The sequence below is a fragment of the Neolamprologus multifasciatus genome, chromosome 23, assembly GCF_963576455.1.
Source record: "Neolamprologus multifasciatus chromosome 23, fNeoMul1.2, whole genome shotgun sequence".
Classification (NCBI taxonomy): domain Eukaryota; kingdom Metazoa; phylum Chordata; class Actinopteri; order Cichliformes; family Cichlidae; genus Neolamprologus; species Neolamprologus multifasciatus.
Window position 1 is genome coordinate 2,111,317 of NC_140460.1, and position 13,471 is coordinate 2,124,787.

General features: G+C 41.0%; 1 protein-coding gene across 1 annotated transcript in view; it reads right to left on the reverse strand.

Annotated features, from left to right (window-relative positions):
• glis1b (GLIS family zinc finger 1b) overlaps positions 1-13,471 on the reverse strand; it is a 99,438-nt gene that overhangs the window by 61,167 nt on the left and 24,800 nt on the right. The window lies entirely within an intron of this gene.

Consider the following 13,471-nt stretch of genomic DNA (forward strand, 5'->3'; position numbering starts at 1 on the left):
CAAACCGATTTACTCAGGAACAAATAAAATACTAAAAAAAGCCAAACAATAACATTTTTAAGTTATCTAAGTGACTTATATATATTTAACCTGAGTAGCGAAAGACGGCGGTGGGTTTGAAAACGATTTGCCGGGAGTCCGGTGTTCTCACGGCTCTAGTTAGCCTAGCCCCCGGCTAGCTATCGAGCTAGTGGGTAACAGACGTCTCCGAAAATGTCGGAGCGCTTTTGAAAATATGTGGTGTCTTGATAAACTGAGCAGATATTTGAGGTTTACACAGCTACATTCTCGCCTGAAAATATGTTAAACGTTTATTTTGTGACCCAGAAAGAATAATAAGAGTAATATTAAAACTAACTAGCTGCCGCCATTGTTGGAAACTGAGCTGGGCTGCGCTATGAATTCTGGGACACAGCTTCTTCTTCTTCGGGGTTTAACGGCAGCTGGCATCCTTGTACATGCAGTGCTGCCATCTTCTGTTTCAGTCCGTTATTACACTCTTAAATCCTACTACTTATTCCTGCGTCTTTTGTGATCTTACAAAGCTTCAAACGACGCGTCGACTATTAAATCAGTCGTCAACAATTTTAATAGTCGACGTAATCGTGACTAGTCGACTAATCGTGGCAGCCCTAGTGGCTTGGCTTGGTGGTAGAAGAGCGCTCGACTGACCTGGGGACTGCACCAGATGAAAACATCTGGCACATAATGAAACAAAACTATGACAACCCAGGACTGTGGGGCAGCTATGATTCTATATCAGACAAGAATGAGACAAGTTTCCCACGAGTCCAACAACTGGTCTCCTCAGGTCCCAGACTTCGTTAAAAGAAGACGAGATGTTACATAGAGGTCCTGTCTCATCTGTTTCCATCAAATTCAAAAGTTTGTTTCTTTATATATTTGAAATATGCACAGCACTGCCCTTCATTTGGACATTTTCCTTTGTCACCACCTGATGAATGTAAGAAATTTATCAGCAAAACTCTTCTGTCTCTGTCCAACAGGACATAAAACTTCTTGGGTATAAACAAAGCCACGTGATCCAAACAGAGAAATATGAACTATGATTACATCTGTTTGCCCAACCTACAAACCACAAACTGAATAAAATTAATGATGATGTGACCTTGTCAAACACCGTATAGATTTTAAAATTCTTTTGCTTACTTTTAACATTTTAAACAATTTGGCACCCAGTTACCTGACTGAACTCCTCCGCTTGTATAACCCCAGGAGGGCACTAAGATCATCCTGCCAGATGTTCTTAGAACAACCTAGATCCTGGCTGAAGTCCAGAGGTGATCGGGCCTTTGCAGTTGCAGCACCTAGACTCTGGAATAGTCTCCCCGCTTCTATTCACAAGTCTGAGTCTATTCATTCTTTTAAATCGCGTCTTAAAACTCATTTTTTTACTTTGGCTTTTGGATCAAATTAGTTTTAACTATCATCAGGCCTGTTTTATGTCACCTTTGATGTTTGTTGGCGTGTTTGTTTGTTAACTTTTAATCTCTTGCTGTTTTTTTGCTGATTGTTAAGCACTTTGATCAACCCTGCTGTTTGTAAATGTGCATGTGATGGCTGCACTTACAGCCACACAGTGATAACACTAGGGATGGGTACCGGTGTCCGGTGCCATGATGGCACCGGTTCTGACATAAACGGTAGTAACCAGACCAAAAAGCAGCGCACATTTCGGTGCTTTATTTCGGTGCTTTTTTTTCCTGAGCTGTGATACACTTTAGATTCTAGCCAATCATTTTACGTTTCCGGGGATAGTAGGCGGGTCCAGGTACGTACGTTCTTTTAGAGCAGGGCTACAGATTAAAAACGCGCAAGGCGGAGCGGTCAAAAGTCTGGCTGTACTTCACAGCAAAAGATGCAAACTCAGCAGCTGCAACAAGTGCTTTAAGCTGATACTGTGATACTGTCAAAGGAGGTAACACCTGAAATCCGATGAAACACCTGGCGACGCATAGCGTTTTTTTTAAAAGCCGAAAAATGCGCCGTATTTGATAGCTTGCTGCGAGACCTCACACCGAGCGCATCTACTGCAGGTGTGGTGCCTGTTATCGGACCCAGAGTTAGCAACATCCCCCAAAAAGCTGAAGAGGAGAGTCCTGGCCCCTAGCCCTGCCAGTGTAGCAGAAATGATGAGGATGATGATGGCAGCAGCAGCAGCCGTTCTTCTCTGCGTGAGTAGCTTAATGTTGTTCGTGTGTAATTTACGTTGAGTAGGCTAACCACGTTATTACATTAATGCATGTAAGGTGAACTAGCAAACACCATCATAGCTACATGCAGCTGTCTTCTTGTTTGATGGCAGATACTCCCTTCACCCTGGCCAAAAAGGCTAAAATGACCAAAGAAAAAGTGGGAAACAGTTAAACATGAGAGGTTTTTGGACAAAGTTTGTGTTTTTTCCATTGTTTAAGCTGCTTCCAGCCAAGAGTGATACCATATATGCCCCATAGCTGCAGAAAAGGCTAACATTGTTATCTTTTTACAAAAAAACAGCTGAACATGAGAGGTTTTTGGACCAATTTTGTGTTTTCCATTCTTTAAGCACCGGTTCGAGCACCGTTTAAGCACCGGCACCGTTTCAAAAGTACCGGTTTGGCACCGGTATCAGATAAAACCTAAACGATACCCATCCCTAGATAACACCCACCATGTTAGTGTAGAGGCTTATAAGTAACATCGCATTCCCATTTGTCTTTCTTTAAATATAGGAATTAGATTACAGGACAATAAATAACTGGTTTTGGTTTAGAGTTAATTCACATATCCACATAACACTGCATTCTAAAATAAGTGCGCACATTTTAGTTTACACTGTTATGTATGATTAATCTTTTGTTTACTGAGTTACCTTAGTTGCAGCTGTTCCAGTCCCTTGATTAAGGAGCCAAGAGGTGGAAAAGGGGCAGAGCGAGTTTTAAAGGAAGACTACAAATTGGTTCATCCCATAAGTCGGGACCATGGGGGGGAATTGGAGTTCATTATGTTAGGTTTTGTTAGGTTTTGTGTGTTTTACCCCTTCTCGTGTTTTTGTGGGCTGATCAGCCACTATTTAAGTTTCCCCTTTGTCTCGTTAAGTTAGGTCAGTTTGTTTGAGTTATCAGTAGTGTTGTCAACTTTGAGTTTTGTTATTTTGACCTCTTTTATGGGCCCAAGATTTTGATTCTTTTTGCATGATTTAACCAATTATGTTTTTTGGGTTAAATAAAAAAAAAATTTTTTTGGACTTTAACCTGTGCCTAAGTTTCCTTCACTGCTCGGTCCATCACAGTGCAATATAAATGAATAAACCTGAACCTGAAACCTGATCGATTAAATATGTTTGAGCAAAAATTGTGTAGAGCAGCAAAACAAAAAAGCACCGAGCACATGCAAAGTAATCTACAGGTGTTTTTTTGTGTATTCTTTCAGTAAAAGTTACACTTACACATAAAGTGTTATTGACTTCCTATGATCTTATTTAGGACTCTACACGCAATTTTCCAGCAGTTTCCGATTAGATGTAAAATATGAACATACTATGCTCCTGTGTCCAATATTCACATCCAAGTATTGCTGAAGTAGCCCCGTATCCAGGTGTTGCAACTCAGGGGTTGTCTTCAACAACAGGCACCTTCTGATTTTCTCCAGGACACTGAAGTAAAAGTGTTTCATGAGTGTTAAAGTTCTTGATCCCTTCACTGCAGAGAGTTGGAGCTCCAGTGATTTAGAGCTTTGTGACATTAACAGAATCAGTCATGCTCTGGTTGGGGAAGCAGCAGCCTCCTCGGCCATATGGAGCTTTGGACCGAATCCAAACGTAAAATCAGTTTATATTGAATGTGCTATGGTAATTCACCGTTGAACATTTCATTGTGTGTTAGAGCCTAGTTTGATCAGGAGGTGGGAGCCAGACAGAGCATCAGGGACTGAGGTGAAATGTAAGACATCCAACAGGAATGACAGGTGAAGAGTGTGTGTGCGAATGAAAGAGCGACTTAGGGAGAAAGAGACAGAGGTGATCATTCTCTGGATTATGCAGAGGTTATGGCTCGCCTATTGAGCGAAGCAGCTATGCATCATACTTTACATTCCCTTGGCTCTGAGTTTGGATTTTTTTTCTTGTTATGTTCTGAAAAACACTTGAGAAAGAGAAATGTGCGTCTGTGTAATCCATTAATATAGTTGAATGGATCACGGCTGAGCAGCCTATACGGCTTCATCACAAGCTCACAGGCAACAGCCGTTAAATGGAGGAACAAAGAAATGAGCCAGCAAGGAACAAGGGCAATATGCGAAGCTGGAAACATTAAACCAACACGAAGAATCAAAACCTGCAGTCCCTCAAAATGGCTACTGGACGCTGGCTCCAAAACGAAAGCCAACTGATCCCCACACACTCTAAATTTCAAACGAGCAGACATAAATAGGTTTACAGCCTGGAACAAAAACATCTTTGCTCTCTACAGCTAACTTCCCCTTTCATATTTTTTGTTTGACCCATTAAAATTATATTGAGGCAGTTGTGCATTACTAAAGGTATGACCAGACTGACTGATGGATGCTGACACAGGCAGCAGCTGTTTGCTGAGCTTGAGTTCAGCAAATTTGTGCTATTGCACTGAAGTCTGACAAATATATGGCTTATTATGAGGTTAAGTACACTAAAAGCCCATAGAGGATGTGCTTACTGTAGCTTGAGTACAGGGTGGGCCATTTATATGGATACACCGTAATAACATGGGAATGGTTGGTGATATTAAAGTCCTGTTTGTGGCACATTAGTATATGTGAGGGGGCAAACTCCTCAAGATGGGTGGTGACCATGGTGGCCATTTAGAAGTCGGCCATCTTGGATACAACTTTTGTTTTTTCAATAGGAAAAGGGCCATGTGACACATCAAACTTATTGGTAATGTCACAAGAAAAACAATGTTGTGCTTGGTTTCAACGTAACTTTATTCTTTCATGAGTTATTTACAAGTTTCTCTTTGTTCACAGCCATTGACATGTCGAAGAGGTTAACACGTGAGGAGCGGATCGAAATCGTGTTGATATCTGGTGAACGCAGTAACCGGGTCATTGCTGCAGATTTCAATGCAAGACACCCTACGAGACCACCCATCTCCCATGCTACAGTTAGCAAACTGCTTGCTAAGTTTCGTGAAACTGGTTCAGTGTTTGATTTGCCAAAATGTGGACGCAAGAAAACTGTCACTAATGAGGAAACATCAGTGGCTGTCCTAGCTTCATTCAGCAAGAGCCCACAGCGTAGCACTCGCCGCATGTCACTGGAGAGTGGCATTAGTCGAACATCCCTTCGGCGGATATTAGCTACTCACAAATGGCACCTTACAAACTCCAGCTACTGCAGCATCTCAGCGAGAATGACCCAGATCGGCGCACAGAATTTGCAGAATGGGCAAAACAAAAATTGGAATAGGACCCTCAGTTCACACAGAAGATTTTGTTCAGTGATGAGGCAAACTTTTATGTGAATGCTGAAGTTAACAAACAAAACCACCGCTATTGGTCTGACACTAACCCACATTGGATGGATCCCTCCAAGACTGTTGGAACAACAAAAGTGATGGTTTGGTGTGGTATATGGGGTACACGATAGTGGGTCCATTCTTCATCAATGGAAACCTCAAGGCCACTGGATATTTGAAATTGCTACATGATGATGTGTTTCCCTCTTTATGCACTGAAGCTGGCACGTTCCCTGAGTTTTTCCAGCAAGATGGTGCACCACCACATTATGGGTGCCAGGTCCGAGCATTCCTAGATGAACAGTTTCCTGGAAAGTGGATTGGTCGTCGTGGGCCAGTTGAATGGCCCCCAAGGTCTCCTGATCTGACCCCCTTAGACTTTCATCTTTGGGGTCATCTGAAGGCAATTGTCTATGGTGTGAAGATACAAGATGTGCAGCACCTGAAACTACGGATACTGGATGCCTGTGCTGGCATTTCTCCTGCGGTGTTGCTATCAGTGTGTGAAGAGTGGGAGAAGAGGGTTGCATTGACAATCCAACACAATGGGCAGCACATTGAACACATTTTATAAGTGGTCAGAAACTTGTAAATAACTCATGAAAGAATAAAGTTACGTTGAAACCAAGCACACCATTGTTTTTCTTGTGACATTACCAATAAGTTTGATGTGTCACATGGCCCTCTTCCTATTGAAAAAACAAAAGTTGTATCCAAGATGGCCGACTTCTAAATGGCCACCATGGTCACCACCCATCTTGAGGAGTTTGTCCCCCCACATATACTAATGTGCCCAAACAGGACTTTAATATCACCAACCATTCCCATGTTATTACGGTGTATCCATATAAATGGCCCACCCTGTACATTAAATTCCAGAAATGTGTGTGTGTATTAGGTCCGAGTCATACTAACATGGAGGATATTAAATAGTATAATCAAAAAGGGCTCAAAAAATAAGAATTATCCAGATTATTTTAAAAAAGATAAAGATATTGTGCTTGATAAAACTAAAGACATTGCAAATGAATTTAATGATTTCTTTGTAAATGTTGGCTTTAATTTAGCAAAAGAAATTCCAGAGTCAAGAAATAATAACGACCTAAATAAACATATTACTCAGAATGTGTCCTCCATGTTTATTGGTGTTGTAACTCATAGAGAAATAATTAACATTGTGAAGACATTTAAAAATAAAAAGTCCACTGACTGTTTTGGTATTGACATGATATTAGTTAAAAGTATTATAGAATATATAGTGCAACCTTTCGCATACATTTGTAATCTGTCCTTTCAAACTGGTGTATTTCCCTCACAAATGAAAATAGCAAAAGTTATTCCAATCCATAAAAACGGAGAGAGAAGTCAGTTTACCAATTATAGGCCAATATCACTGCTCCCACAGTTCTCAAAAATTTTAGAAAAGTTATTTGTTAATAGACTTGATAAATATATTGAGAAGCATAATCTCCTAAGTGATAACCAATATGGCTTTAGAGTGAAAAGGTCCACTTCGATGGCAGTGATGGAACTTGTAGAAGGGATATCTAATGCTATAGATAATAAGGAATATACTGTTGGTGTTTTTATAGACTTAAAAAAGGCGTTTGATACGATTGATCATTCTATATTAATGAATAAACTAGAGAGATATGGCATAAGAGGGTTAGCATACAAGTGGATGAAAAGTTACCTGGATGACAGATATCAATATGTCGAATTCAATAATGTAAAATCTAAGCAGTTGAAGGTAACTTGTGGTGTTCCTCAGGGCTCTGTGCTGGGCCCTAAATTATTTATATTATACATAAATGACATATGTAGCATTTCCAAACTGTTAAAATGTGTATTGTTTGCTGATGATACCACTCTGTATTGCTCAGGTAAAAACCTAGAACAGCTTCTGACTACAGCGGAAAAGGAGTTAAATATATTAAAAAACTGGTTTGATGTAAATAAGTTATCATTAAATATAAAGAAAACAAAATTGATTATTTTTGGCACTAGACAAATGAAAAATGTATCTAAAATCAGGGTTAATGGAATTGAAATTGAAAGAGTGTACGAAAATAAATTTCTTGGAGTGATAATTGATGATAAGCTGAGTTGGAAGTCTCATATAAACCATGTGAAAACAAAAATGTCAAAAACCATTGCTATTCTCTATAAAACAAAGCATGTCCTGAACAAAAAATCATTATACACACTCTATTGTACTCTGTTGCTTCCATATATGACTTACTGTCTGGAGATATGGGGTAATGCATATAAAACGAACACTCTTCCTATTTTCAAGTTGCAAAAAAGAGCTATAAGAATTATAAACCAATCAAACTATATAGAACCAACTAACATTTTGTTTATTAATCTGAATACCCTGAAATTTTATGATTTAGTTGAATATAAAATGGCACAGATAATGTATAAAGCACAAAATAACTTGCTTTGCCCCAGTACTCAGAAGCTGTTCAAAGTCAGAGAGAGTCAATATGACTTAAGGGGAACAGATTTCTTTAAAAAAAACAAGATAAGGACAAATATAAAGCAGAGATGTGTTTCTGTTAGAGGAGTTAACCTGTGGAATAGTTATGACAGTGATTTAAAAAGGTGTAGTTCATTTTCCTTGTTTAAAAATATGTTTAAAAATAGAGTATTAGAAAAATATATATATCAAGAATGAAAAGAGCAAAAAAAAACAAAAACAAAAAACAAAAAAACCTCTTGATTCTTTTGCTTTGATGTAGTTACTTACTAAGGTGGTGGTGTTTTTTGTTTTTTGTTTTTTTCTTGTTTGTTTGTTTGTTTGTTTTGTTTTTGCTTTGTTTGCCTTCTCTCACCCCAACCGGTCGCAGCAGATGGCCGCCCCTCCCTGAGCCTGGTTCTGCCGGAGGTTTCTTCCTGTTAAAAGGGAGTTTTTCCTTCCCACTGTCGCCAAAGTGCTGCTCATAGGGGGTCATATGATTGTTGGGCTTTTCTCTGTATCTATGAAGCGCCTTGAGGCGACATTTGTTGTGATTTGGCGCTATATAAATGAAATTGAATTGAATTGAATTGAATTTTATTATTTGCTTCGAGCCCTGTGTACAGGAGCTGCATGCTAAAAGATCTTTTGTTAAAAGGGTTGGCGTAATAAGCAAATGCTTCAGCCAATACCTTTTGATTAGCCTTGTCTCATGCTTTCTTGCTTTGTGGTAAATCTTTGTTCTGTCTTCACTGAGATATTTGAATGCTAATCAATAAAAAACATATCACACATATCACACATAATACTGAGCTAGAAATCGGTTAGTGACCATCCAGTAACCACTGGTTGCTGGGGAAAAAAATATATTCTGTGAATGGTTTGCGAATTATTGCTGGAGGCTGTTGAAAGTCACTAGCATTGGCTGCAAGGGGTGAAGACGGAAAAGCTTCTTGTATTTGTTTAAGTTTCACTACAGCTCAGACAAGTCGAAGTTGAACTCTACTACCAATCAAAACAAGCAGAGATTAGTTTTTTTTGTCTCCGATTTCACCCTGTGACAACCAACTATCATTCAACAACCGGTTGGGGAATACACAGCAGCCGGAGGTGGGGCGGGGTTTGCCGACTAGTCCCTAAGTCTGTCTGGCTAAGGCATTAGTTAGCACTATTTAGCAGCTAACTATTGGTGCACCATGCTAGCCAAGCTCTTAGGTGTCAACCAACTTCATTAACCAACACATTATTTTTATTTATAGTAAATGCTAAATGTAAAAACAATTCGCCTTAACGCCCACTCACATCCTGGCCCATCTGACCTCAGGAAAAGTTAGGTCGGGGCCAGGTTTCACAATGAGCTCACCCGAAACCCTGGCTAATTGTGACCTACACCCGTTTTCACACCTTGGCTCGTGTAATTAGGTAGAGGATCATTGGGGTGTCCATTCTCCCTCTCGGGGGGACACTCGCACAGGGCTTATATCTGGGACTCTCCACCATTTGAACCTAGAACTGAAGAAGCTTCTCGGATGAGAGGTGAAACATCTTCAAGCAACTTAAAGAAGTCCAGATGCTTTTCTTTCCAAGCTCCTTGGACTACGATGACCTGGATGACTGAGAACCTTCACAGGCGTAAAAACAAAATCTTCAAGAGGAAACTCCAAACCTTAAGTTGAACTTGAACTAGTACTGTGTCCAATCCCGTTACGCACTACAGAACAAGCAGGGTGGGATGGTCCTCTGTTATACACGGTTGCAAACATTCAGGCCCAATTAGGGAGCGATGCTGTAAGGCCGTGAGATCAGGGAAGCAGGGGCAGAGAGAAAGAGACAGGGCAGTGCCAGAACCACCAGGGGCAAGTGTTGTTTTCAGTACGAAGAGCATGTACAGATGTGCTGGCTCATCCCAACAAAGAGCCACTGATGTTAGCATTGCCAACTAAAGACAGAGCCACAAATAAGGAGTCTATTGTTATCTGTCTCTTAAGACGCCAAAAAAAAAGGTCTCTTCTGGGAATGACAGGAAACGGGCCCTCTTTGTAACAATGTCTAATAATACTCTTACATTCAAAGTGGTATCTTCTGTTCCATAAATGTCATCACATGGTTTTTATTGCACAATCTGCCTCCTGTATAATTTCAGTGCACATCACTAAAGGATGGCAGTAAACTGCAGAGCTCAATGAGATGTATAAGAGAGGAAATAAGACTAAAGGAGCCAGCACATATGCTCCATTGGACATGAGTATATAAACTAATCCCTCAAATAAGATTGCAATTATATCTGGATAAACGGGGTTATTGGAGAACTTGTTTCGGGACGCGTTTGATTATTTTTTTGGCCGACTACGTGGCGAGAAATAAGCTTCCAGCCACCCGTACACTCCGCCTGCTCTGATGTCATCCATTGGTCATGCTTCCTCATTTGAAAAAAATCCCTCGGGAACACAGCACACAAAGTTATAAAGATCAGATGCATCGTGATCGTGAGTGGAAAGGGCTTTCTAATCCTTTCCCCGCTGATTAATGTAGCCGCTGTGGCCATGGAGGCTGAACATGAAGACAATAAGCAGGAACAATGAATGAATGCAGACTCGATAATTCTTATAATTAGGGCACGACTCACTCTTTAGTGGAAGGTTGTGGTCACTGTGATTACGCTGATTGTTAAACACGCTTCACATAACTGGACGAATTTCACGTAGCGGATCAGGGCCAGTCAGGGTGCGCTGTAACTGAACACCTATTCAGGCTGCCTGCAGGGCTGATGATCAGAGTCATGTTCAAATTCAGCAGTGTTGTGCCTTGGCTAAAAAACTCTCGCCTGACCTCAGTGACTAATAAATGACTAATAAAGCAGAGCAGACATATGTCTTCAATCAAACAGAACTTAACCCCACTGAAACAACATGACTATTATCCCAAGATACTCCGTTATGACTGCATTACCATACAAAGCATTCCAATCTACACAGTACTGAAAGGATCAAACCACATCATTACATAGTTTCAAGTCTCCCTATATGAATCTCTCTCCCTCCGACTCTCTTTAGTCTCCGTGTTTCTCCACAGACAACACCAGTCGGTCATCTGATCAACAGATGGTCTGGACAGGATTATTAAGTGTAATTGGTGGTAATCTGGGGCCATTTTTTATTTTGGTGACACTTCATTTTCTATAATTCTCGCCTCTCCCTTTTAAGTCACCTAAGCAGTGTGTTAAGTGCCAGAGTGAGACTGCGCTTGTGCCAGCGTTTAATGCGTTCAAGTCTTTAGAGACATGCAGGCCTCAATGAAAAGCAGATGTGCAGATGGATCGAGGGTTTAAGGCGAGGAAAGGGGAGCGATCGGAGGTGTACTGTACTTAAAGCGAGGGGAGGCTGTTGAGGGGGTGTCGGAGAAGGAAATGGGATGTGAGGAGTGTGATGCAAACATCTGAACCCGAGGTACGACAAGCTGCCAAAACCACAAGACAGATGCCTCTGGAAATCCAACGTGACACCTCGACTGGCCCCACTTTGGCACCATAAATCATAACATTCAGCACATAAACAGTTAATAATGATCATTTTATCCCCGTCTGCCCCAGCGCCACCACCTGCCACGGTTCTCCCCCCATCGTTCCTGTTTCGACAGGAGACAGGTCAGCGTGTATAAGTGAGTGTCAGCAGACTGTGGGTCTTTGCGGTGGGATGCTCTGGTTGTGCGTGTTGTCCGGTGCAGATGTTGTGTATTAGCATCCAAAGCCTTTCCCGGCTCCTCTGAATCTCATAACTCATGTCTATATTTGTGTCTGCGGCATAGGCCCGGAACTTATTTGTTTGCTTAGTAATGGATGTATGATTGAAAACCTGAGGGCACAAGTAAATGAAAAATAACAACGTCTAGGGAGGAAGCTTCTCTTAAAGCAGGTGCCGAGTAAAGGGAAGGAGAAAAACTCGATTAAATTACTGGTGCAGCACAGAAACGTCAGTGTTTTCGTAGCAGGATTACAAGAAGCAGCAGACATGAGAACCTCGGGAGGATAAAAAATCAATTGGTTCTGGCGGATTTTAGCCCCTCACAGACCAGATACCGTTTTCTCATGGTCAGCTTGGTCACATAAAAACCGAAGATTACATGCAAGAAAGCCAAACGGACAGGTTCGACCTCAGAGTGAAGAAAAGAAGCGCTGCAAATTGTAACTGTGTCTGAGAAAAGAACAAAAATCAGCCGCGTTAAGAAAAGTGTAAATAAAAACTGAGAAACAGCATATCGTGGATACGACTGGTTGTTCCTACTAAGCGCCTGCACAGTTTCAAGGCGCGCCGATAAACGCAGCGGTCGGTAAATGATTAGCTCTGCTGTCTTTTAGAGAAGAGAGAACATGTTGTGGGAAGCGGGGGCCCTCATAATGCCAGGCTCTTCAAATGGAGCTCTGCTAACCGCAGTCGTGAACACAAACAAATAGTTGGCAGCCAAAAACCCACCATCTTCATCCCCAATGACCAACCCCACCCACCCCATTCCAGCGCCAGCCTTCGCACCAGCCGAGTCCCAAAGACCGACTGCTTTGACTAAAAGAGTCATTCAAATCCCAAACAGGAGAGAAAGCTTCAGGATTATGTGACTCCAGATACACACAAGCATTTATCTCTTTATTGTTTTTAGATGTGTGAGAGTGAGAGGCTGGGATCACCCCTGATGTCCTCCCTGATTTACATAATTAAAACTTTACACTTGTGCATGTCACCACCTGGTGGTAGCATTTTGTCACTGGTGGCTCCCTAACAGGCCATCATTTAAGATTTGAGCAGGCGATCCCTAAGGCTGAAAAAACAAACTGGGACAGGGATGAAAGCGGGGTGGGTTTAAATTTTAAATAATGGCTCATATTTTATCGGTTTTGGAGGCAATTAAATTTTAAAAAATGTAGATGTTACTTTAAATATGTTCATTTAAAAGCTTTACATAAATGGAAAAACATCCAAGTCACAGCTTTTCTCAGTTATTAAACAGATCGTTTCTATCTGAACTTCAGAAAATGACCCATCGAGGTTTTAAGATGCATAAAAGCAGGATGATGACATTAGCACGAGCAGCATAAACAAAAAAAAAGAAAATAACTCAGCAAACACAAATGCAGACAGAAATATGGGGAAAGTCCTTATAGTACTCCATTGTTTGCACAGTGACCTCTGCAAAGGGCAATTTAAAAAAAAGCCCAAAGCACCACAGCAATGATTGATCATCGCAAAAATAAGCATATCTTTTGTCTTCAAGTCAAACTCTTTTACAACGTTTGTTAATATAGCAAAAATGTGCATAGTCAACAAACCACAATAAAGCCACAAGCAGCCACAACTTTCTCCTGACAATCACTATGATAACAAGATATTGCCCGCAAATCTACACACTGCCAGGATTAATCACAGAGTTTTACAAGCAGTGCTGAGCCAAACCACATCCTATAATTTGACAGCGAAGCCACACAAACGTAAAGGCCAAACAGCGCACAAAGCATCAGTGGGGACCGTGG